The following is a 24449-nucleotide window of genomic DNA, read 5'->3' as shown; positions in this document are numbered from 1 at the left end:
GCAAATCAGATTATCAAAATACTGCTTAGGAAACTATATTGTTCTGTCACCCACTCCCACTTTCAGAAACAAGTATACTTTAAGACCATGCCCTCAAATTTTATCTACACATTCTTGCAACAGATATTTGAATATCTGCTACACACCAAGCCACACTGGGTGATTTAACAGGAAAAAAATACCTGCCTTCATGGGGCTTATATTTTAGTGGGGAAGATAAAAGTGAATAAGAAAAATAAAAGACACAGCATGATAGATAGTAAATAGTGCTGAAGATCAAATAAAGCAATGTGTGTGCAATGTTTGCAATGTTAAAGAGGAGAGCAAGGGAAAGCCACACTTAGGGGAAGAGCATTTAGACAAAGGGAATAGAATTGCAAGAGTCTTGAAGTAAAAGTGTGCTTGGAATATTTCCATAATGGCAAAACGGCAGTGTAGCTATATAGTATGAGAGGGAGGAGTAATTGGTAAGGCCAAAGAGGAAAAGGGATGAAACTAGATCATGGAGTGCCTCCTGAGGCTGGTTTTTATTCTGAGAGAGTTGGGAGCTATAGGAGGAATTTGAGCAGGGTAACATGATCCGACTTCACGTTTTTTATAGATACAGATAGACTGAAGTGATCAGGGGGAGACCAGTTAGACCAATGCAGTAACCCTGGAAGGAAATGATGGCGGCATGGGACAAAGTGGTGGCTGTGGAGCTGGTTTGAAAAGTAACCAGAATCTGAATATATTTGAAGGCAGAGCTGACAATATTTGCTGGCAGATCCGACATAGGTTGTAAAAGGAGAGGAGTCCAGAATCACTTGGCCTCACCAACTGGAAGAATAGAATTACCATTTAAATAAAGTGGAGATTATGAGAAGAGACGGTGTTGGGGAGGAGGGCTCACTACTTAAGAACCAGGAACAGAGCCCTGGACATTAGACTGAGACTTCTCTGTTAGACAAGGTACTTGCCAAAGGTAAGCTGGCTCCACTTTTTTTAAGCTGTTCTCAATTTTTTTTTTTTTTTTAAGATTTTATTTATTTGACAGAGATCACAAGTAGGCAGAGAGGCGGGGGGGGGGGGGGGCGGGGGAGGTGGTGGAAGCAACCTCCCTGCTGAGCAGAGAGCCCCATGCGGGACTGAACACCAAGACCCCGAGATCAGGACATGAACAGAAGGCAGAGGCTTAACCCATTGAGCCCACCCAGGCGTCCCTGCTGTCGAAGTTCTTAACCATCATGAACAAAGTTCTCCATACATGCTCTGTTAGCTTAGAAACAAGTGTTTCTCCTGATTAATGGCAAACTTCCTGTCATTAGATAGAGTTGGGACCTCTTATGTTTGTCTCTTTGCTTTGGCTGCCCTCTGAGGAAATGCAGTTCTGTTTTCAACTATAGTAACTTCCTTTAACCAATGTGTTCTAATACAGTTTTTCTCCCTTTTCATGTACATCTTTTTTCTGTTGCTCTTGCCTTTAAAAAAACAGAAACAAAAAAAAGTCCTTTGAATCTTAATATTTTGCTACTTCAAATTCTTTCTGGCAAAGTATAAGTTGTGTTTTGTTTTTAAAAATGTCAAATATTCAGATGTTTACATAAAATAAATCTTGAACCTATAAATCCAGATTTCAATATTCAGCTTCCCTTAAAGAAGTATGCCTGTATTTGATAATATTGTCAGCAGAAAACAGAGGAAATGAGATCAGAGTATCAGAGTTTCCCTAGTGACTTGTAAAGCATCATGTCCAAACATTCTGTTAGATGATATGGTGGAAATACTGGTCTATTTAGGTTGACATTAGATTGTAAACTCAGCTACGTGTGTTAAAGTTCAACCACAGCATAAAATAAATTCCTCACAACTAACATATGACTATTTGTTATGTGTCAAGCACTGTTCTAAATGCACAATTTTACGTATATTATTTAAAGTTGAAAAGAGCTCTGTGACACAGGAATTCTTGTCTCCATGTCATGACAAAAACCAGGTACATTGTATTCTAGTATCTTGCCTAAGGTTCACATGGCCCATGACTACAGAAGTTGGAATTTGAACCTTGAAATTCTTGCTCCAGGGCACCTGGGTGGCTCAGTGGGTTAAAGCCTCTGCCCTCAGCTCAGGTAATGATCTCAGGGTCCATGGATAGAGCCCTGCATCGGGCTCTCTGCTCAGAGAGAGAAAGCCTGCTTCCCTTCCTCTCTCTCTGCCTGCCTCTCTGCCTACTTGTGATCTCTGTCTGTCAAATGAATAAATAAAATCTTTTTTTTTTTTTTTAAAGATTTTATTTATTTATTTGACAGAGAGAGATCACAAGTAGGCAGAGAGGCAGGCAGAGAGAGAGAGAGGAGGAAACAGGCTCCCTGCTGAGCAGAGAGCCCGATGCGGGACTCGATCCCAGGACCCTGAGATCATGACCTGAGCCAAAGGCAGCGGCTTAACCCACTGAGCCACCCAGGCGCCCAGATAAAATCTTTAAAAAAAGAAATTCTTGCTCCATTCCTGTGTACACAGCCACCATGTTTGTTCCTTAGACCTTTTTTATTGAGTGGGAGTTGAAGTCTATTTCTTTCACTGTTTTTAAAATGATTTATGGTAGCTAACCAAAATTATAATTAGGAAGATTAAAACATCAATAACAAAAATTTTTAAATGAACAACAATAAAAAGAAAAAAAGGGTTTGAAATTAGAACGAAGTAAGATAGAACCAGAAGTGGCATGAGTACATGAATGGATTTAATAAAGACCTATAAACTTGTTAGATGAGAATCACAAATCAGTCTAGCACAAAGGTGTTTAGTGGGTTATTCAGTAAGGGCAACACGATCAGTTATAAGATCTGGGCAGCTGCTTAGAAAGTAACAGCAAACTCACTGATGAAGAAACTCATGATCATTTCTAATCCTATAACCAGAGAAATTCACATCCGGGAAATAGTGCCATTCCTTCATATAGGTAGATTTATGCAGGATTGTCTTTCTGTGACTGGCTTATTTCACTTAACACAATGTCCTTAAGGTATTGTCCATATTGCATATTGTAAAATTTCTTTTTTAAGGCTGAATTGCATTCCAGAGTATGTATATACCATATTTTCTTTATCTGTTCACCTGTTGGACTTTTAGGTTGTTTCCATACCTTGGCTCTTGTGAATAGTGTCATGGTGAACACAGGAGGGCTAGTATCTCCTCTGGAACCTGATTTCAATTCTCTTGGGTAATACCCAGAAACGGGATTGCTGGATCAAATGGTAGTTATATTTTTAACTTCTTGAGGGTTGTGTGTGTGCGCGTGTGTGAGTGTGTGTGCCATAGTGGCTGCACCATTTTGCATTTCCACCAACCGTGTGCAAGAATTCCAATTTCTCTACAACCTTGCCAATGCTTTGTTGTCTTTTTTTTTTTTTTTTTTTTTTTAATAGCCAACCTGTCTGGGGCACCTGGGTGGCGCAGTCAGTTAAATGTCTGCCTTCAGCTCAGGTCATGATCCCAGGGTCCTGAGATCCAGCCCTGTGTTGGGCTTCCTGCCTAGCAGGGAGTCGTCTTCTCCATCTCACCCCTACCAGCTGTGCTCTTGCTTGCTCTGTCTCTCTCAAGTGAATAAAGAAAATGTCTTTAAAAAAGACCCAACCTGATAGATATGAAATGACATCTCCCTGTGGTTTTGATTTTCATTTCCTTGATGATTAGTGACATTGAGCATTTTCATATACTTATTGGCCATTTGTATATCTTCTTAAAAGAAATAGCTATTCAAGTCCTTAGCCCATTTTTTAATCAACTTTAGTTGTTTTTTAAAAACTATTGAATCGTATGAGTTTCTTATCAGATACAGTTTGCAAATAAATTCTCCCATTCCACAGGTTACCTTTTCAAAATTCTATTGTTTGCTGTGCTGTTCAAAAGGGTTTTAGTTTATATTGTACCACTTGTTTATTTTTGCTTTTGTTGCCTGTGCTTCAGATGTCCTGTCTGCTCCTTCCCCACTTTAATGAGAGTATACACTGAAGGAATTCTTAACCCAGTTGATGAGCTATCATGGTGCCTCGCACAAGGTAGATGCTCAAAAACTATTTCTTAGTTAATTGTAGGAAACTGTGAGAACTCTGAACTATTAGCTACCAAAACAGTCTCTAAGTAGGAGCATTAACAAAAACAGTCAAAAGAATGAAGGTTACAGAAGCTATTTGTTTGATAAGAAAATGGTTTTTATTGGCTAAAAAGATAAAAATGGAAAATGTGTACACATAACAAAAGGTAACAATAGTAGGTAACTGGGCAACAAAAAGAAACCCAGGGATGATGCCAGAAGAGAAAAAAAGAATTCTCCTGGAGAAAAGACAAGGAATATCAATTACAGCCCAGAAGTATGTTATACAGACTTGAGAGCCTGTCTTTGGTAGGAAAGGCACAAAAATCAATCCAAGACTGAAAGGGAAAATTAAGATCTGTCCACCTTGGAATTTCCTAAAGTTCTACTATATCATATTACTGTGTAACTATTAATAAAAATACAGAATATGAAACTAGGACTATCCCTCCATCAAGCAAGTTACAGTTGAGAAACCAAAGCCTAGTCAGGCAAAGTGGCTCTTGACTGATAAATTTGGTACTAGAACCTCTGTTTCCTATGTCCACCTAATTCAGGGACTTAAGTCACCAAGATTCAGTTAAATTCCCAAGTTTTGTTTGTTGAAGCAGAGATAACTATGTTGCACTTTAATAGTTTCTATTTTTAAATTATGAGTGCCAGTAGAGTCAAAACATCAACTGTCCTTGTGTTATAAACAATGATTCCCAATTGTAGGGGATGATCTACTTCAGAACTCTTTGAACTAAAAGGCTGCCTAGTTTGGAAATGAAAGACAAGAGGAAGTGAGAATCAAAACCTGCAGTAGTTTGACTATTAGCCCTTTGGTACTCTGTATGACTCATTCAGCTAACAGGAGCACTCACTCAGTGACAAGGCTCTTCTGTCCCTTTTTCTGTTTATTGTGTGGTTAGCACAATTGTTTTGCATACCACACCTCTATGGGAATGCGGCACGTTCAGATACTCCTCACTTTGAATTGGCTTGTCAAACAACCTTTGGAAAATGAGTTATTTGAAATGGTGATGTAATGTCTCATCAAAATGTTAAAATTAGGGTGCCAAGGTGGCTCAGTGGGTTAAGCCTCTGCCTTCAGCTCAGGTCATGATCCCAGGGTCCTGGAATCAAGCCCCACAGTGGGCTCTCTGCTCTGCAGGGAGCCTGCTTCCCCCCCTCTCTCTGCCTGCCTCTCTGCCTATTTGTGATCTGTCTGTTAAATAAATAAAATCTTTAAAAAAAAAAAAAAAAGTTAAAATTATTGTATTGGCAAGCAACCCCAAGTCTTTTTTAATCCATGATGTAATTAACCATAGTCACCTGAATCCTAAGTGCCCATAAAGTTGTCCAAAGCTTGAATCATGAAAGTGTTGGGTCCCCCCAAAGTTGGGTACCCCAATAATGGGTCCGTTTTTAAAGGAGCAAGATTGATACAAAGCGAAGGTCAAGCAAAGCTCTATTTTCCGCCAAGCATCAGGAATCAGACCGACTGTCAAACAGACCGATTGGGGGCCCGCTCCTACACAGAGGACAACCCCTCCCTGCTTTACAGACTAACTTTTATAGAGCAAGGCCATGTGGTTGGGCCTGGCCACACACAGGTGGCCAATGAGATTGTAACACACACAGGAAACTCCACAGTGATGCTAGGTGACCAATTGAATTACAATTTACCCTAGTAGACATTTGAACCAGCCTATCACCTAGTTCAGTATTGGCGCCCCAAAGGTGCCCAGAGGGCGGAACCCATACTCCTCAGTAGCCAGGAGACAGTATGCGCCACCACTGATTGAATACCTCCACCTGGCCTGACCCACCCTTGTATTTGGACTTTGTTACCTGGAACTGGTTTCCCGGACTTGCTTTTAAGTAAGTTCCCCTGGGGGGGGGGGGCAAAGTCAATTTAAGTTTTACAACAAAATGGCAGTTCAACCAGGGTGAGACTGCTCTGGCTGAATAGGCCCTTACAAGGGAGAGATCCCTAGGTAGTGAAACAGTAGTTGACAGTTGTACCTAGCTGTACAAGGACAAAAGAAGGAATTTCCTACAAAAGGAATTCGAATACCTACAGTAGGTAAGAGCTCCCAAAGCAGAGATGGGCTCAGGTGCAGGTGAGAAGGGGTAAGGAAAGGAATTCTTAGTAACATATTAGGATCTTAGTAACATGATAAGAGGGGTCTTAGCAACATGTTAGGATCCCTAAAGTAATTACTTTCAGAGTTGAGTGTAAACAGGGGTTGGGGATGGGTTGGTGGGTTTGAGAATTAATTGTGCCTCTCCCCTGAGAAGCCATAGTAATTATCCACATGTCCAGGTGTGGACATTATAAGAAGGAATCCTAACAAGAAGAAATTGACAGTTTCTTGGAGCTCTCTGTCCCTCTGTCTCTGTCTCACACACACACCCACCAAACAGCTGCTTGCAATTCTGGAATAAGTATAGCCTCTCAAGATGACTTTTTGAAAGAAACAGTGTTCACTTGAGTGTGTAAATTCTAACAAGTTTGTTAGTGTAATTTCTATACTAGTCACATTGCATGAATGCAAAAGTTAATTATATTTTTGATTGATTTTATTCAAAGAACTCGACTATGGCAGGAATTCCTGAATGAGGTGTCCTATGCAAAGTTGGTATTTTGTGGCAGAGGTAACGAATATAAATAACTATGAAGTGATACCTGTGATATGATGAAGTGAAAGTCAGAGATACTACTCTTGAGACGCGGCCTTTTGCAGACAAGCACTAAGAGAACGTTTACCGCTTTGGCATGTGCTTTAGGAGTTTAAAAGGTTGAGAGTTTATAATCAACGGTTTGTTTAAAGGTGCTTTTATGGTTTCATTATTACTCCTGACTTCAAATATGACCATATTTATTTACCAAAGTGTTTTAATTCCTCTTCAAATACAAAAGGACCATTGAAAATGTCTGGGTGGAATTTCACAAACACAAGGAATTCTTCAGACAAGGCATGAGTCCAAGCCTTAATCCAGTCTGGCCCCAGATATCAGTGCTTAGATGTTCTTTTATCAAAGTAGGTAACAATGAGCAGTTATTCGCTGTAAATAAACTAGAGACTGAGTGAGGGGAGTTCGAAAATATGGAGATAAGTAGTCCCCTTTTGGAGATGATCCAGTTATGCTGAAGCCAGCGTTTCCTGTAATTTTGCAACATACTTTTTATGTTTAGCTCTACTGTGGTTAAGAATCTCATTACCTGCTAACCTATGGGAACAAGATAATCTGACTCTTTGGCATCGGTGCATTAGTACTCATTCTACCTCATCTTAGTCCTTTAGGACTTGGGTGCTGGTCTTTGTGTGGAATGAGACTTGTCAGAGCAGATGGTCCCAGACTAAGAAAGCTTCAGTTGAACAGCTCAGTAGCCTCTCTGAAATATAACAGAACCAGAGAGTCTTAAAGAAATTCTGAGATGCAACATTTGAAATCTCCTAACAGATCCCAAGGATCTGTCCATATTAGCCTGTATTGCAATTTAGCTATATGTTGATCTATCACAGCAGTTTGAGTATCTTTTTGATCTGCAAAAATATTTGGTTATGATGGGAATTTGAATAGATAGTTGATCTTAACCTTTTTATATATTTCTGTATTATGAATTAAGCCTGCTCACCCATAAAATATACCATCAAATGAGAGAGACATGAATGAAAGAATGGGCAACACATGTAGTAGTTTAAATTTTTACTGAGAATATGACATTAATTTGATGTAGGTCATTATCATTGCTCATAATGGCTGACACTTTGAGCTACCAGTCAACTTTCTGGATTCTGAAATACCCTTGGTCTGAATCATAAGTTCACTTGTAACCACATTTCACTAGAGAAGATTTACATGCAATCAAGTGAGAATATTTCCAGAAAACCTATTTTGTGACTTTGCTTTTTTACAGTTTCTCTTTATGTGGAAAGGTGATAGAAGTCTTTATTTATTTGGAGAACTAGGTGTAATGAAACAAAATGGAATCTTAAACAGTGATATTATCTTCCTGGCTGGCAAGCACTCTGTAACTTTTAAGGCCCTCTTTCATTTGCTTCTGTTTGCATGCTTTCTTTCCAGCTAACACAGCATTTCTGAAATGCCAGCATTGGCTTTCTGTTTTCTGGTGTTGTGTTTAAGCAAGCTCAACTTACATGGGGGCCAACAAAAGTAATGCCATGTTTTTGGAGAATTCCAGGAGTTCAGTTCTCTAAGTGAAGTTGGAGATAATGAAATGGGTTTTTTAATAACACTAAAATTTCTGATCCTTCTAAACCAATTATCTTCTCATGGAGAAAACTATTTTATGACCAACAAACATGTATCAGGGGCTAGTATATACAGATCTACCTTGATTTACAATGGGGTTGCATTCCAATAAACCCATCATAAGTTGAAAATATCTTAAGTTGAAAATGCTTTGAATACTACTGCACATCATAGCTTAGCCTCACCTACCTTAACTGTGCTCAGAACATTTACATGTGCCCACAGTTGGTGAAACAAAGCCTATTTTACAATAAAGCCCTGAATATCTCATGTAATTTACTGAACTATATTGAGAGAGAAAAATAGAATGGTTGTACGAGGACAGAATGTGTGTAAGTATATTGGTTATTACCCTCCTGATTGCAAGGCTGACTGGGATGCTGTTGCCCAGTGTCACAAGAGCTCAAACGGTCCATTGATAGTCCAGAATAAGATCCAAACTTAAAATTCACTCTACTGAATGCATATTGCTTTTAAACTATCATAAAGTCAGAAAATTGTTAAGTCAAATCATTATAAGTTAGGGACCATCTGGAATGACTGGATCAGAGCATGTAAGTAGTGCAATGCATCATGATCAATATGATTAGAAAAACAGCTCAGAGCAAAAATTTTTTTGGTGTCTTAAATCTGTAATGTGATCTAGACTTGAATGACTGTGACTGAAACTATATCTCTGATTTCATTCTGCTTCTTCAAGGCCAGGGGGCCTCTTGAAGGGAGGTCTGCAAGAGAATAAAATACTTGCAAAAGAAAAAAGTTTGATCCTTCTTTTTTTTTTTTAAGTTTTTTTTTTTTTTTTAACATATAATGTATTATTTGCCCCAGGGGTACAGATCTGTGAATCGCCAGGTTTACACACTTCACAGTACTCACCATGGCACATACCCGCCCCAATGATCCTTCTTAAAACCTGAGGTTGTGACAAATAAGAGGTGTCTTGCATATAGTCAGCATTCAGTTAAATATTCACTGAATATTTGAGAAGTGGACCCTTCATCCTTCATGAATGATGAAGAACTATTTTTAATTTTTTAGCAACTTGAGATCACAAGATGGAAGAGAGAGGAACTCCACTCCTGCATAGAGTAGGAAATTAATAAGGGTCTTTGTTCACAGTTAAGATAAACCTTTTCTCTCTCCTTAGTCTATGGGACTCCTGGGGAAACCTCAAAGAGGGAAGCCTGTTGACAGCTTAATTGGAAAGCAAGAGCTGATTTTAATTTAATCTTTTTCTCTGAATGAGCATCACAATTTCCAGAGCTTTGTTGAACTTAGCAATATTAAAAAAACATTAAATAAAAATGTCTAAAGAGAGGGATTCTTTCTTTTCACTCACCAGAAGCGTTGTTTCACTGAGTATCTCTCAATTGCCTAACTAGTCAGATGAGTTTAGCCACTGAGAAAAGGACACATCTATTGAATACCAGATACCTACTTTGGGTTCACGCAGTCACTAAAAATATATTGAGCATCTACTAAGCGGGCAACACTGGGGATATAAAGATGAGTAAAATAGAAATGATCCCTACCCTCATAATGCCAAAAATCTAGTAAAAGGAAGTGAATAAGTAAACAATTACAATGTGGTGTGTAAGTGCTATGACAGAAATAAGATCTCAGTCTTTGTGGTTGGCAGAAAGCACATAGGAAGGGTACTAAACCAAACTTGGGAGGTCAGAGAAGGTTCTTTAGATGAAAGTGATAACAATCAGGGACCGGAAAGAAGGGGGAGGTAACCAAGGATGAAGGAGGGTGGCAGATGAGGGCAGTGGGGAGAGGATTCCCAGCAGAGGAAACAGCTTAGCCTGTTCAGAGTCTCAGCACAAATAGAGAGCCGCACGTATTTGAGGAACTGAAGTTGAATGTGGCCAAGTGGAGAATAAAAGGAGGGAAATGGCAAGAGAAGAAGCCCAAGACACAGCTGGAGACGTATCAGACAGCTTTTGTAAGAAAGCCAAGATATTAAGCTTTATCCTAATGGCCACAAGGAATCAGGGAATGCCATGGGCAGATCTGCACTTTTGAAAGATCACTCAGCTGTACTGTAGAGAATGGGTGTGCAAGACTGGAAAGCAGAGCTCAAGTTTAGAATAGCCCAAGGGAGAGATGGTGGGGAACTGCATGAGGGAAGTAACAGTGAGAATGGAGAGAAGTGGATGGATCTGAAACATATTTAACACATTTAAGAATAAACTTGGCGGGGCGCCTGGGTAGCTCAGTGGGTTAAAGCCTCTGCCTTCGGCTCAGGTCATGATCCCAGGGTTCTGGGATCGAGCCCCACATCGGGCTCTCTGCTGAGCAGAGAGCCTGCTTCCTCCTCTCTCTGCCTGCCTCTCTGCCTACTTATAATCTCTGTCTGTCAAATAAATTAAAAAAAAAAAAAAAAGAATAAACTTGGCAAGACTTAATGATTGATTAAAGAAGACCGATGACTGTTTTGGACAACTAGATGGATGGTTGTTTATTTACTGAATCGGACTAACAGAAGAGCAGGTCTGGGGGTGGGGGATGAAGGTAGTTTGAGATCACTATAATACATCCATGATGCTGCTCTGTTGCTTGTTGAATGTATGACTCTGAAGCCCCAAAATGAGATCCACCTTGGAGATGGTAATGAAGATTTGGGGATCACCAGCCTGAGGTCCTATAAGTGAATGAAACTTCCCAGGAAGTCGTGACTTAGACAGACAGGAAGATTAACATTTATGGAGTAAAGGAAAAAAAAAAAAACTTAACAAGGACTGAGAAAGAGATGTCATTGGAAAAAAAGACAAAGCCAGGAGAGATAAATGATGTGGAAGCTAAGAAAAGAGAACGCATTAAGGAGTGGTGGTCTACAGAGTCACATTACTGAGAAGCAAAGCAAGTTGGGGACTGAGAAATATCCATTGATTTGGCTACAAGGAAGGTGTTGGTGACCTTGACAACAGTATTTTTGTGGAGTGGTGGGAGCAGAAACCATGCTCTGGAAGTTTGAGAAGATCCTAGAAAAGTCAAGTAGTTTGACTGTGGAGAGGAAGAGATAGGGAGGGTGTTAGAGAGGGAAGAGGGAGGAGAGGGAAGCAGGGAAGGAGAGAAAACTGGACAGGAATGCAAGGCTGAAGGAAGGTTTTTATGTGTTTCTTTTGCAAATGAGAACTACTTGAGGATGGTTGAAACTGAAAAGGAGCCAGTGGAATAAGGGAGGAAGATAATGGGTAGTCTCTTTGTGGGATGGAAGAGACTGGGTCCTTAGCAAGGGAAAGAATTAGTCTTCAGAAGCTAATCTCACTGTAACTGGAGGAAAAGAAAAAAAAAATGGGTGTGGATATGGATAATCTAGGAAGTGGGTCATGAGGGAGTAGTCTCTATCTAATGGGTTTTTGTATTTTCCTTCTGAAATAAGGAGAGACCAACTGCTGAGAGGGAAACGGGAGAAGGAAGAGAGAAAAGTTTGAAGAGAACAAATGAGATCTGAAGTGGTTACTGGAGAAAACTGGACACACTGCTAAGCAGCACAGGTGAGGTGGGAGAAGGTACTAGGTATTGGCTGTGATCTGTTAGTCATTTGACCATTAACATTTAGAAACCCCAGGATTGGTATGGGGGAAGAAGTTAGAAGTATCATGATGCAACTTTGTTATATTCATTAGATTAGGTTACAAGTGACAGAAAAGCCCAAGTAATGTAAACATAAGAGATTCACTGCTCTCTTACACAAAAATCCAGCTAGGCTAATAAGGCCAAAGTAGAGCACCAAGGTGTCAAGAACCAAGATTCTTGCAAGCTCCTAGTTTTACTGGCCTCAGGATTTGACTTCCACATCCCTGTCCAGCAGTTTCTTCAATTCCTTCCTTTTTGTTTGTGTTCCAGTCAGCAGGAAGGAAGGATCAGGAGAAGCCCATATGCTACACATACTTAAATTCACTGGCCATAGAACATGAGACATCTTGTTGCAAGGGATACTAACAAATAGACTTTATTATAGGTGGCCCTGTGCCCAGTTACATTTTAAATTAAAGGCTTGAACCCAGACCATAGCAGATACTAATAGGGTTTATCAAGGTAGGTACAATAGAATGGGGGTGGGAAGAAGAAATATGCAGAGTCTGGGAAGATGCAAAATCTTTCAAAAATTAATCTCTGATCTCTTGGACTGGGGGTTGGGAGTAATCAGAATGATTCTAGCATTGTGTTAGAGTAGCCCAATGAGGTTTGTATGAACTCCACTGTGTGAAAGAAGATTCAAGTCTCATCCAACAAATTGAAGCTTGCAGGGCTCAGTCCCGGTGAGTTTGACTCCCGTGCCCAAATTCTTTTCATTACTTCCACGCTGCTCTTTGATGCCAAAGGGATAGACATGTCCAGGAGGGGGACAAATACCCCTCAGCAATCCTTTCCATGCCTCAATCCAGGATGGCAGGCAAGACTGGGTCAGTAGGATAATTTTCCCTTTAGAAGTGATGGCCTACCTACTGAATGTATGGTATGTGTTTGGGGTACAAAGCGCAGACGGCATAGACAAGCTGGAGAGGCAAGATGGACAGCTTACAAAACATCAGTGCCAATGAAAGGAACAACCACAAGGTGCACAGAGAAGATTCCTGGCAAGATAAAAAGTACTTCATGTCAATTGTCAAGCATTCACTATCAGATTTTGTGTATCTGCCCTTTTTGGTTTATGTATTTATCTTTTTGTAATCTCTACATCCAATGCGAGGCTCAAACTCACAACTCTGAGACCAGGAGTTGTATGGTCTACCTACTGAATCAGCCAGGTGCCCCTGCATTTTTTTTTTTTAATTTCAGAAACTGTTCTTTTTCCCATTTTAATTTATTTTTGAAAGTTAATGCTTGTGCCTGACACAAATGCAAAAGGTACAAAAAGTATACAGTAAAAAAATGTGTCTTTCTCCCTCTTCTGTGTCCCAGTTAACTTCCCTGGAGGCATCCAACGTTGACCGTCAACCCTTGCCCTCTTTTTTCCTTCCTTCCCCTCTGCCCATTTTGGGTGAGGTACATCAAGCTGAGCTTTCCTCATTCAGTAAAAAGAAACAGACCTTCCTAATGTAGCAATCTTGAAATGTATGCACTAAAAATCAGATATGCCAATAAAACAAAACATTGATTGTCTATAATGACTTCTTGCTAAAAAGTTCCCATTCCTCGTGTGAGTGGAAAGAACCTGATGTTGCTGATTAAGCATAGCTCAGTCCCTTTAGATTTAAAACAGTCTGTCTTGGCAAACCCTCAGTCCTTCCTCAGCGTTTGTCCTTCATCCCCAGGCTTCTCTTCTGCAGGAGAGCTGCAGGGAGTCTGTCTGCCAACATCCAGGACTTCCCAGCTTCCTCTGGTGAGGAGATTGTTCTCCCCAGACTTTGGGCCTACACTGATTCCACATTCTACCAACAGCTACAGTCCCCGCCACAGCCTGCAGGGGTAATGATTCTCCCACCTTCTTGGCCCAAAGCCAGGCCTCCTCCAGCCCATTCATCCTGTTAGCCTTTGCCATTTTCTCCTACGGAAAACACAACAGGCCCCTAGAACTGGAAGCACGGTCATAAGGCCTCTTGTTGCCTAACCACAGCATATCCACTTTTGTGTAGTTGGCCTGGTTCCAAATGGAAAGCTGGGTACACATCTCTTCAGCTTTAGGACTCTGCCACCACTCTCCTGGGGCAAGCCTGTGCTTATACCCTCTGAATCTTCCAACTTCCTGCCTGCTGCTTAAACTTGATCTTTTTTTCCTCTCATGGGAAAATGACTCTGACGTCATATCCTGTGTTCTTCCTGGCACTATCCGCGATCTGCTCAGGGGCAGTTCTCCAAGCTCTGCCTCATTGGTAGATAAAGTTACATTTTTTTTTCCCCTCTCAACACAGTCTGGCCTTTGCTAGTCAAGAGCAGTTGATTTCAAACTATTGTCTTGCCCGGATTTTTTAAAAACCCTACTTTGAAACTCAAAGCTAAATCACGACTTACCCATTCTTGGCTGTTTTTTGTTTTGTTTTGTTTTCTCGCTCTCTCTCTCTCTCTCTCTCTCGCTCTCTGTAACTCAATGCATGCCATTGACTCAATGGGTTGGGGGAGCCATGTGGACAAGGGTTTACTGGGAAGGCATCATAAGTTGGTTGGATATCTCACAAATGCTATTTCCATAACGTCAGCATAAGGTTTCCGGTGCTGGTCGAAGTGGTAACTTCCTTCCATAGCCAAACTACTTGACTTTGTCCATGTGATAAATGCTACTAAGTTTGCATATTAGGAAATGGGTACACCCACTTTATGGTGTTGTAAGTGAACGTGACCCAAAAAAAACTAGTGATTCCACCACAGTCCACCCCATTATGCTGGTACAAACCTGAGTCATCTGGCTTCCTTTCTTCTCCACACCCCACATGTAATCTATCTTGTATTTGGGGCCACTAAGGGGAGGGGGAGACGTTCCTATCTTCACAGAAGCACTGTATGGGCCAGCATGTCCTCTTTACTGAAACCCTAGGCCAAGTCACTAGCTCCTGTAATTGTCTCCTCCTAGCCATTGTCTCCCCACTTCTGTGTCTAATTCCTACAATCCATTCTCCACAAAGCCCCAGACTTATCTTTTTCACTTACCAGTTAGATTGTATCAACTTCCCAGCTTTCCTGCTTTAAATCCTCCATAAATTTCCTGTGGGTCTTTGATCTGGCTGGGCTTCCCTCTTGAGTCTCATCTCCTTATTCCTTTCTAAGCTGTCCCTCTTGCTCTGCTCCGCTCCAGCCCCACTGCCCATCTTTCTGCCCTCACATACACCAGGTTCATTTCTTTCGTTTTTGTATTTTTTTTTTTTTTAGGATCTTATTTATTTGAGAGAGAGAGACAAAGAGAGCACAAGTGAAGGGTGGGGAGGGGCAAAAGGAAAAGAAGTAGACTCCCTGCTGAGCAAGGAGCCCCATGTGGGGCTCAATCCCAGGACCCTGCGATCAGGACCTGAGCCAAAGACAGATGCTTAACTGACTGAGCCACCCAGAGACCCCCCCACCAGGTTCATTTCTACCCCAGATCCTTTGCACTTGCTTTTTCTTTGCTAGCAGAGCTCCTCCCTAGAAGGCCACACTACTGCCCTCTTCTCAGTCTTCAGGTCTCAACTCAGATGTCACCAAATAACCACATCCCACCTCAGGTTCTATCTGCCGTATTACCCTATTTAATCTTATTCATGGCACTTAGTTCCTGAAATTGTATTTATTTATTTACATGTTTATTACCTACCTCCCTCTCTCTTGGAATGTAACCACCATGGACAGGGACTTGGTTTGCCTTCTTCAGTACTGTTATTTTTTGCAGCAACAGTGCCTGGCACATGGTAAACACTAAATATTAAGGGACTGAAACCAGCTAATTTCAATCAGAGAGGCAAAGAAGGAAGACAATATTTTTTGAACTTCACAAGCACTAGTGGATACCTTTTTAATTAGTTTACCATTTAGTATAAATCATTCTACTAGTTTCCTTGTAAGGGAATGCTACGATTAATGTGGCTTTCTAGGGAGAAATGTGGCTGCAAGACAGAACAGCATCTATATTTATGCCACAGAAAAGCAATTTTTTCAAATAATCAAGTCAGATCAAAGCATAAATTGTTAGCCTTATTTTCCAGGTACACAATTTGAATGATTACATGTGTGCTGGTGTGTGCTTAACCTGCTGCCGGCTGCTTACTATTTTAGGGTCCGTGACTGCTGAATGTTGTTGATTTCTTTCCTTTAAGTATGACTAAAGAGGCAGGGCTGATTCGGAGGCAAGATGTGAGAAAAGAGGCAACATGAATGATTTTTTTCAGCCATACTATGAAACAATTACCAACAATCTTTAGGTATTTCTTGTACTTTCAAAACTGAACACAAGGCTCTGCTTGATATAGGTTATGAATTTGAAAAAGTGATATACCAGAAAATCTTGGAACAGCTGCATAGAACTGAAGCAGGGACTTTAAAGTGTGTCTCCAGGTGACACATGTTAGAACAGAGATAGGAGAAAAATTAGGCTCCTCCTGGTCAAAATAGATGAGGTCAAAATCCTTCTCCTACACTGGTGTCAAAGTCTGAAATGCCTACTTTTAGAGCTTCTGTTTTTATCCAGGGTTTTGCTTTTAAAATGCAGATATTCCTGAAAATAGAGGAGACTGATTCATGATGATATTGGAACTAATCAGATCCATGTTTCTTCCACTGGGAGAGATTATCTGTAAGAGAGCCTGAAAGAGAAAGGCAGAAATGCACTGGAGGAGACCAGAAGCACGAAGTCTAGCTTTTCTGAACATAGAATGGACCCAGTACAGTACAGTAGTCATTGAACTACTTTGGAGGATAATATTGTGGGGAGAGTTTTTAAGAGTGAGTTTTGTCATGTGAGTTCATCTGAAAAAAAAAAAAGTGGATTTTTTAGACTTCCAGTGTTGCTATGCAATATGAATTTTGATGGATTTTTTTCCTAGTTAAGGTCCCAACAGGAAACAGATGGCACACTTAAATTAGGATAATTTGAAGAGTTTCTTTTCAAAGAGACTATTTACAAAGGGTTGCAGGGGTGTAGTGGAAACCCATGGGATAGTCTAGGAAGTAGGAGTTAGAAGCCGCAGAGTGGCTGACACCCTTTAGCCCTAAAGGAGTGATTTTCAGAGTTTGGAAAGGGGAGAGCTATTCAGAGTAGACCACAGTAAGAGGAGCAATGACCCTGACACAGCCAGCCAGAGGCAAACCGATTGGGAAAAAGCCAACAGATGAACACTTTGACCTTCTTCTCCCTTCCTCTGGTCTTCCACCAACTCATTGGCCAAACCCAACTGCAGGTTAAAGGGAAAGGGGACACATTCCTACAGGGCCAGCCTCCCTGGGCAGAGAGGAAGGTCGGCCATGAAATAGTGGGTCTCAGGAGCAAGTGGAAGATACCCAGCATAATGATGCTTCTGCTCACTTGATAAGAAGTTCTGAGAAAGAGCCAGCCAACATCCCTCCCCTTTCCCACTCCAGGCTTTCAGAATGAAACTGCTGTGGGCTGTGGAGAGGAAAGAAGGTGTCCTTAAAATCAGATGCAGCGTTCTGATTAATATCTCAGAACTATACCTAGTTTCTGCATGAAGACTGTGTTTCTAAAGGAAATTGTTAGTCCAGGACATCAGAATGGCTAGAAAATTTAAGGGCCTACCAGAATTTTCATCCCAGAACAGAGAAAGGGGACCTTGCTCTCCTCTTGGACTACCTGCTGACTTCATACTTCATACCTGCTGACTTCATACCACTGTGACTGTAAAGTCACAGTGGGGACAAAAATAACTAAGGGTGCATTTCGGTTAGGTCAGAAATTTGTACTTATTCAACATACCAATCACATCACCTTTACCAACTTTTTCACTTTATAGGTCATGAAACCACATTCCAGAGAGCTTGATTCCCATGCCCCATTTCGGCAAGCCATTTCACAGTCAAATCCCAACTAGAGGTAGGATTTAAGACATCTATAGGATATGCAGCTGCAGGCTTCCATAGGCAGTTAGCACAGGGAAAATTTCAAACAAGATCAAATACTTGTTTAGCTATGTTGGCTGTCTTTTGGGCTGCAGACATTACCCTTAGGTGGTGCAGTATATGGTGAGTAGGGAAGTCCCACTGGCTAGGCCAAGCTTCCTTATTACAATGATTTGGGCCTCTGCTCTGAGGTTTAGACCTTAGTTTTATAATTCAGAAACTCAAATCATCTGTTCACCTGAGAATAATCAGGTCCTGATGAATTGATGCATTTGCCAACCTGACTACAGGTTTCAGTCAAATGTCCATTGAATTACCCTGAGAAATGTTATTGTCGAAAAGGCAAGAGTAGTATCAGCTGGTCAACATTGTGTGGTTGAATTGTTTGGAGAAGGAAGTAGACAGATCAGACATTCACTTCCATTCTCAAGAAAGTAACTCAAAGTACCACTGGTTGTGGGTCAAAAATAAAAATTCACACGTAAATGACAACATATACTATTGATGAATTACTTTACTGATATGGTCTGCGTTTTACAAATTCCTGGGTATTTTATTATCTGTATATATGACAAAGTAGCAAAACCCTGGCTAAAACTTTGACCAGCCAGAACTTAATTAGAACCCTAAATTTATTTATTTATTATTTTTTTAAGATTTTATTTGTTTATTTGACAGAGAGAGACAGATCACAAGTAGGCAGAGAGGCAGGCAGAGAGAGAGGGAGAAGCAGGCTCCCCACTAAGGAGAGAGCCTGATGTGGGGCTCGATCCCAGGACCCTGGGATCATGACCTGGGCCGAAGGCAGAGGCTTACCCCATTGAGCCACCCAGGCACCCCTAGAACCCTAAATTTAAAATGATTTCTTTTGGGGACACTTGGCTGGCTCAGTCAGAGGAACATGCAATGCTTGATCTTGGGGTTGTGAGCTCAAGCCCCACGTTGGAGGTAGAGATTACTTAATAAATTAAAGAGTTTTTTTAAAGAAAGACTTTATTTTGGTACATATTCTAGTTAATAATTCTTTTCAGCTCCAAATCCACTCTTCAGTGTCCCGTTCTGTGACGCTGCAGCTGAAACTAAATATTTTTCCTTTGTAGCTGGCTGTGATGGTTTGTGAATAAAGAGCACTGGAGGTCACTGCAGGGGGAGGGTTCTTTTCTTCCCTGTGTTGAGGGGATTTTCTTTCTCCTGCGGTGCGTGGCAACCACAGGCGCCAGAATTTCAGCTGTGCTCAGTCCTGCAGCAAGTTTCAGATGCACCCGTCGATGACCTCTTGCTTCTCCCCCTGCCTTCCAGCACCTCACTACACCCTCTCCAGTGAGGTCAGCTTCTCATGCTTGGGGGAAGAAAGGCTCTGTTTCATTGTATTCCTTCCTTGGACCTGCAGCCCTAGCCCTAAAGCAGGCATCCTCCTGGGAGCAGGATGGGGGTGGGGGGTGGAAAAAGTTTCTGGGAGCAGGAGTTTGGTGTGAAATGTCAGGTTTTCCCAATGGTGTGTGCAACCCTCCAAAGGAGCACAGAACTTAAACAGATATACAGTGTATCTGCAGCACTAAAATTTAATGCAAGGGAGGCACAAAGGGGGAAAAAAAAGCCTAGGAAATCTCTTTAGGGGAGCAATAATGGAAAAAAATTAGGGAACAGTGTTCAAAAAGCAGCAGCAGCTCCCCCTACCCACCATCCCTCATTCTTTAGACTCCCCTTTACTCCATAGTAGTTAATCCCATTTTTAGTTAACCTAATTCATATTACACTTTCCCTCTTCCAATTATTATATGGTTTCTGTCATCTAAGTGGACTTTGATACAGTGCACCTGTCTTTTATGGTAAAAAGACAGAGGCTGAATTTTAAAAAATTTCAAGACATTTTCTAGAACCTGCAGAGATTAATCTCCAGCTACTCATATCTTGTACAGTAGGAATATATGTTCAGGATGATGATCTGGAGACCATAATGGATACTGAATGACCAAAGATAGGCTGTTAATCTGAACTTGGTGAAGCAGAAAGATTGGTAAAAACTACAGTTGAAGCCACACAGGTTTTCTGAATAGCATTTAACTGGTCCAGCACATACTATCACAATTGAACACCTTTTTTGCTTGTAACTCTCAAATGCCAAACTCTATAATAATGATGATGACAGTGATAATAATGATAGCCAACAGTCACTGGCTACTTACTAAGCTCCGTCACTTGGACAAGAGGGCTGAGAATGAATGGGAAAAAACCCAAAGTATGAGAAAAAAGGCCAACTAGGAAGCTGCAACAGGAGTCCCAGCATGAGGTGACGGTGGCCAGAACAAGGGAAATAGAGGGCATGCAGCTGCCTCACCAGTGCCCAGAGCAGAAAGGGCTCTCTAGCCAGTTCAGCAATTATTCGGTTTACCACCAGAGAAGCAGGACTTGAGGTAGAAACTTTAGCTCCTACCAGGTGGCCAGTACTCTGTTACCCAAAAATGTAGGGGGACTCTATAATAACCACACGTTCCTTGGTGCCTTATGGTCCCTTAGAAAGCTATAAAATGATAATGCCAATAGAAGAACACGTAGAATATATTTCAGACTTTGGAGTGGGGAAGAACTCTGTAAGTCAGAGTTGTTTTGTTTTGTTTTGTTTTTTCAAATAAATTCTTAAGATGTCTGAGATTTTTTTTTTAAGATTTTTTATTTATTTATTTGACAGAGAGAGATCACAAGTAGGCAGAGAGGCAGGCAGAGAGAGAGAGAGGAGGAAGCAGGCTCCCTGCTGAGCAGAGAGCCCGATGCAGGACTCGATCCCAGAACCCTGAGATCATGACCTGAGCCAAAGGCAGCGGCTTTATCCACTGAGCCACCAAAAAGCACCAAAAAGCATAGCCATAACCCAAAATTGGGACAGATTTAGCCTCACCAAAATTAAGGATTTCTGTTCAATGAGGGCTGTTGTCGACAAACTTATGCAGAGAGAGGACAGATAGAAAGAAAATATTTAGAAGATATTTCAAACCAACAGAGAATTAAAACCAAACATATATATGATTTCACTCATATGTGGAATTTAAGAAACAGAACAAGGGCACCTGGATGCCTAAGTGGGTTGGGCCTCTGCCTTTGGCTCAGGTCATGATCTCAGGGTCCTGGGATCGAGCCTTGTGTCAAGCAATCTGCTCAGCAGGGAGCCTGCTTCCTCCTCTCTCTCTCTCTCTCTGCCTGCCTCTCTGGCTACCTGTGATCTCTGTCAAATAAATAAATAAAAATCTTTTAAAATACATTTAAAAAAAAAAAGAAAGAAACGAACGAGCAAAGAAGAAGAAGAAGAGAGGGAGAGTCAGGCAAACCAAGAAACAGACTCTTACCTCAAGAGAGCAAACTCATGGTTACCAGAGGGGAAGTGGGCAGGAGATGGGTTAAATAGGTGATGGGGATTATGGAGGGCACTTGTGATGAGCACAGGTGTTGTATGGAAGTATGGAATCCCTATATTGTACACCAGAAACTAATATCACACTGTTAACCAACCTGGAATTTAAATAAAAAATTTTTTAAAACTTAGCCTGTATAAGGAGCTCCAAATGAAGAACCCAAAAGAAACTGTTAGAGAAGAAAAGTACTCAATGACACTTGTTAAAAACAGTAAAGCAGATTTTATTCAGGACGATCGCTGTGGGGTTTTATGGTAGGGGGAATTGGGCTCAACTCGGAATACAGTGGCCAAGTGGGAATTTGTAGCTAAGGAGGGGGGTGGGGTCAGTGGTTGGGAAATTACTAAGAGGAAACATCTGGAGTAAGGGGGCATCTGGCTAACCCCCAGTCCCACAATTCTTGCTGAAGGCAGGCTGGGGAAACAACCCTTGGGGGCAGTGGAGCACAAGGAACCTGATTAGGTATCAGGGGTGGGGGGTTGTTGCTAAAACTGGATTTTACAAAGATGTGTGCATAATGTTCCTAGGAGAAGGTTCAGGAGACTGAGTAGTTCTGTCGAGCACAGAATTTTGTCAGAGCATCAACAGAGCCTATGAATAGCCCGTTCTCAGAAGTGGAAAGCTGACCTGGAAGAATTGAAGAGAAGTTCGATATTACAGGTAAACAGGAAAACTGCCAATTGAGACTAATTACTCTCACACCCCAATAGATTTGTAAAAATTAGAAAGCTGGGCAATGAGCTGGCAGTCTTGCCAAAGATGTGGGGAAAAAAGAACCCTCACATGCCACTGGCATGACTGTAATTAGATATGAGCATTCTTTGTGCACCCATGCTCGCATACATGTACACTAGAATTCTATGGATGACTCGGAAATCCCTCTTCACACAGGTTCCTAAGGAGATGTGAGTGTATGAATGTACGAAAGTGTTTATCACAGGCTCCTTCATGGTACAAAGGAATTGGAGGCAGTCTGGGTATCTATCACTAGAAGAGTGGATATGTTAAATGTATTGGACACATAATATGAAACTTTATTGCAGCAGTTCAAAGAAATTAGTTACATGTGCATAAAGGAACAAGGAAAGAACTTAGAAACAGCATTGTATAAAAAAGCAATCAACAGGGACACCTGGGGGGGCTCAGTTGGTCCAACTCTTGATTTCCGGTCAGGTCACGATCTTAGGGTGGTGAGGTTGAGCCCTGTGTTGCCCCGTGTCACACTCCCCAGTAGGTGTGGAGCCTGCTTAAGATTCTCTCTCTTCCTCTCTTTCTGCTCCCCCCGAAAAAAAAAGCAATAAACAGAATAAGAGCCATTGAACAATACAGATTGAAAACACATACATTCATAAAACAATAGTATAAAACCCAACTCAGGGATACGTGCATTTCCAAGCACATATTAAATTCATTAGAAAGGCTGTGAATGCTGGAGATGATTGGGGAAAGGGGAAAAAAAAGAAAATAATAAAGTAAAATAAAACAAGAAAAGGCCTTGCATGGATGATTGTGTACCATGAGCTCCAGAGGGTGATTAACTCAAGTCTTTGCAAAGTCCAAAAAAAAAAAAAAAAAAGAATCTAAACCCTATATTTCTTGAACTTTTTCCATTCCGCAAATGAGATGTGCTGTTTGTCTTTTTTAGGTAATCCATGTAAACGGCTGAGTGAGTAGCCCATCCATCTACCCAGGCTTTCCAGGTCTCAGGGCACATTTGAGTGAAGCAGACATCCACAAAAAGCCAGTGGGTGAGAACAGTGTGGAGGATACACCTATAAACTGAATTCTAGAAACCAAAGCCTAATAGCAGCCTTATTTATGAAACTAGAAATGTAGTGCAAAACCCATAATGAACTTATTGTAGTGGCAGATCTGTGACCTGACTTGGTTATTTCCAACCAGCGAAAAGAAAATTTGAGATATTATTTAACTATGAAAAACAGAAGAGACAAACAGTTCCCAGACATCTGCAAAGACATTTCAGTTGGCAAAGGGGGGTTATGTGGCATCAGCAGAACTATAAAAATGCATATACACTTCGGGGTGTCTGGGTGGCTCAGTGGGTTAAGCCTCTGCCTTCAGCTCAGGTCACGATCTCAGGGTCCTGGGATCAAGCCCTGCATTGGGCTCTCTGCTCGGCGGGGATCCTGCTCCTCCTCCCGCCCCCACCTGCCTCTCTGCCTACTTGTGATCTCTGTCAAATAAATAAATAAAATCGTTTTTAAAAAAAAATGCATATACATATATGTCCGTGTGTCTACAAGGATTTTTTAAAGTGAATTACCTCAGGATTCTGTTTACTTCAAAATGCCTTCAATCAAACAGGAAACAGCCCTGGTTTGATTCCAGGACTCTTTCTTTTTAAACCTGCCAGGTCTGTCCTCTTGAAGGGAACAGGGAGCCAGTGAGCCTGAGTATTGCTCTGTTTCTGAGAAGGACCAGATTACACCACCTGCAGAATGAATCGGTTTGTCCTTTTTCAGTTCATTCTTACTCTTTTTCAACTGCCTGCCTAGACAGTGGATTTCTGGGAATTCACTTGTCTTTTGTTTGGGGTTTGCGTTTTAGGGTTTTTGTTTTGTTTTGTTTTTTCGGTTACCTTTAAAACTGTAGCCACCTAACTTAAAGGACACTATGAAGTTGGCAGCATCTGCTTTCCAGAGAAAACCTGAAGGTGGGGAAGTGAGGGAATGAGGAGTGAATTCTTGATTCTTTAGTGCTGCACTAACACTTGCCCCTGCCTGAGTTGTCCTTTGTCCTTAAAAGCCCATTTCTTTGCCATCAGAAGGAATAATTCTATAAAATGTATTCCATCAGGATATTGAGTTATTTGAAAACATTTTCTTGCCTTACACAGGTCTCGCCTGCAGGTTTTGCTGCCAGTATATCAAGCTAGCCTTCAGCAGCAGGCCAGGTTTAATTAAAGAGAACTTTAAAATGTATGTACACGTGAATGGATACAAGTTTTCAAAACGATATATCGATATACTACTAAAGTTAAGCTATTACAAAGTCTTAGAACTTTATAGAAGAAAAGAACCTTAGCAATTACTGACCTCAGCTTCTTTATTTCTCTTCTGTCTCCCCTGCAACCCCTGCAACATACTCAGGGGCAACATTTCCACATAAGGAGTCCCACCTGAGAAGGACAAACATCTATACCATAGCTTGGAAAGATCCCCTTTCTCATTCTTACCTGACACCAGGCTTAT

The 24449-nt window shown here is 41.2% G+C and overlaps 1 long non-coding RNA gene across 1 annotated transcript; it reads left to right on the top strand.

Annotated features, from left to right (window-relative positions):
- The first annotated feature begins 2457 nt into the window (after positions 1-2457).
- Positions 2458-23430, top strand: LOC131840198 (uncharacterized). The gene is made up of 4 exons (XR_009357255.1): positions 2458-5941; positions 11730-11844; positions 21765-21897; positions 22883-23430. It is a non-coding gene; the product is annotated as an uncharacterized LOC131840198 (long non-coding RNA).
- The last annotated feature ends 1019 nt before the right edge of the window (positions 23431-24449 follow it).

The sequence above is a fragment of the Mustela lutreola genome, chromosome 9 (assembly GCF_030435805.1).
Source record: "Mustela lutreola isolate mMusLut2 chromosome 9, mMusLut2.pri, whole genome shotgun sequence".
Taxonomy (NCBI): Eukaryota; Metazoa; Chordata; class Mammalia; order Carnivora; family Mustelidae; genus Mustela; species Mustela lutreola.
The sequence above is the reverse complement of the archived record's forward strand: the minus strand, read 5'-3'. Positions and strand labels throughout refer to the sequence as shown.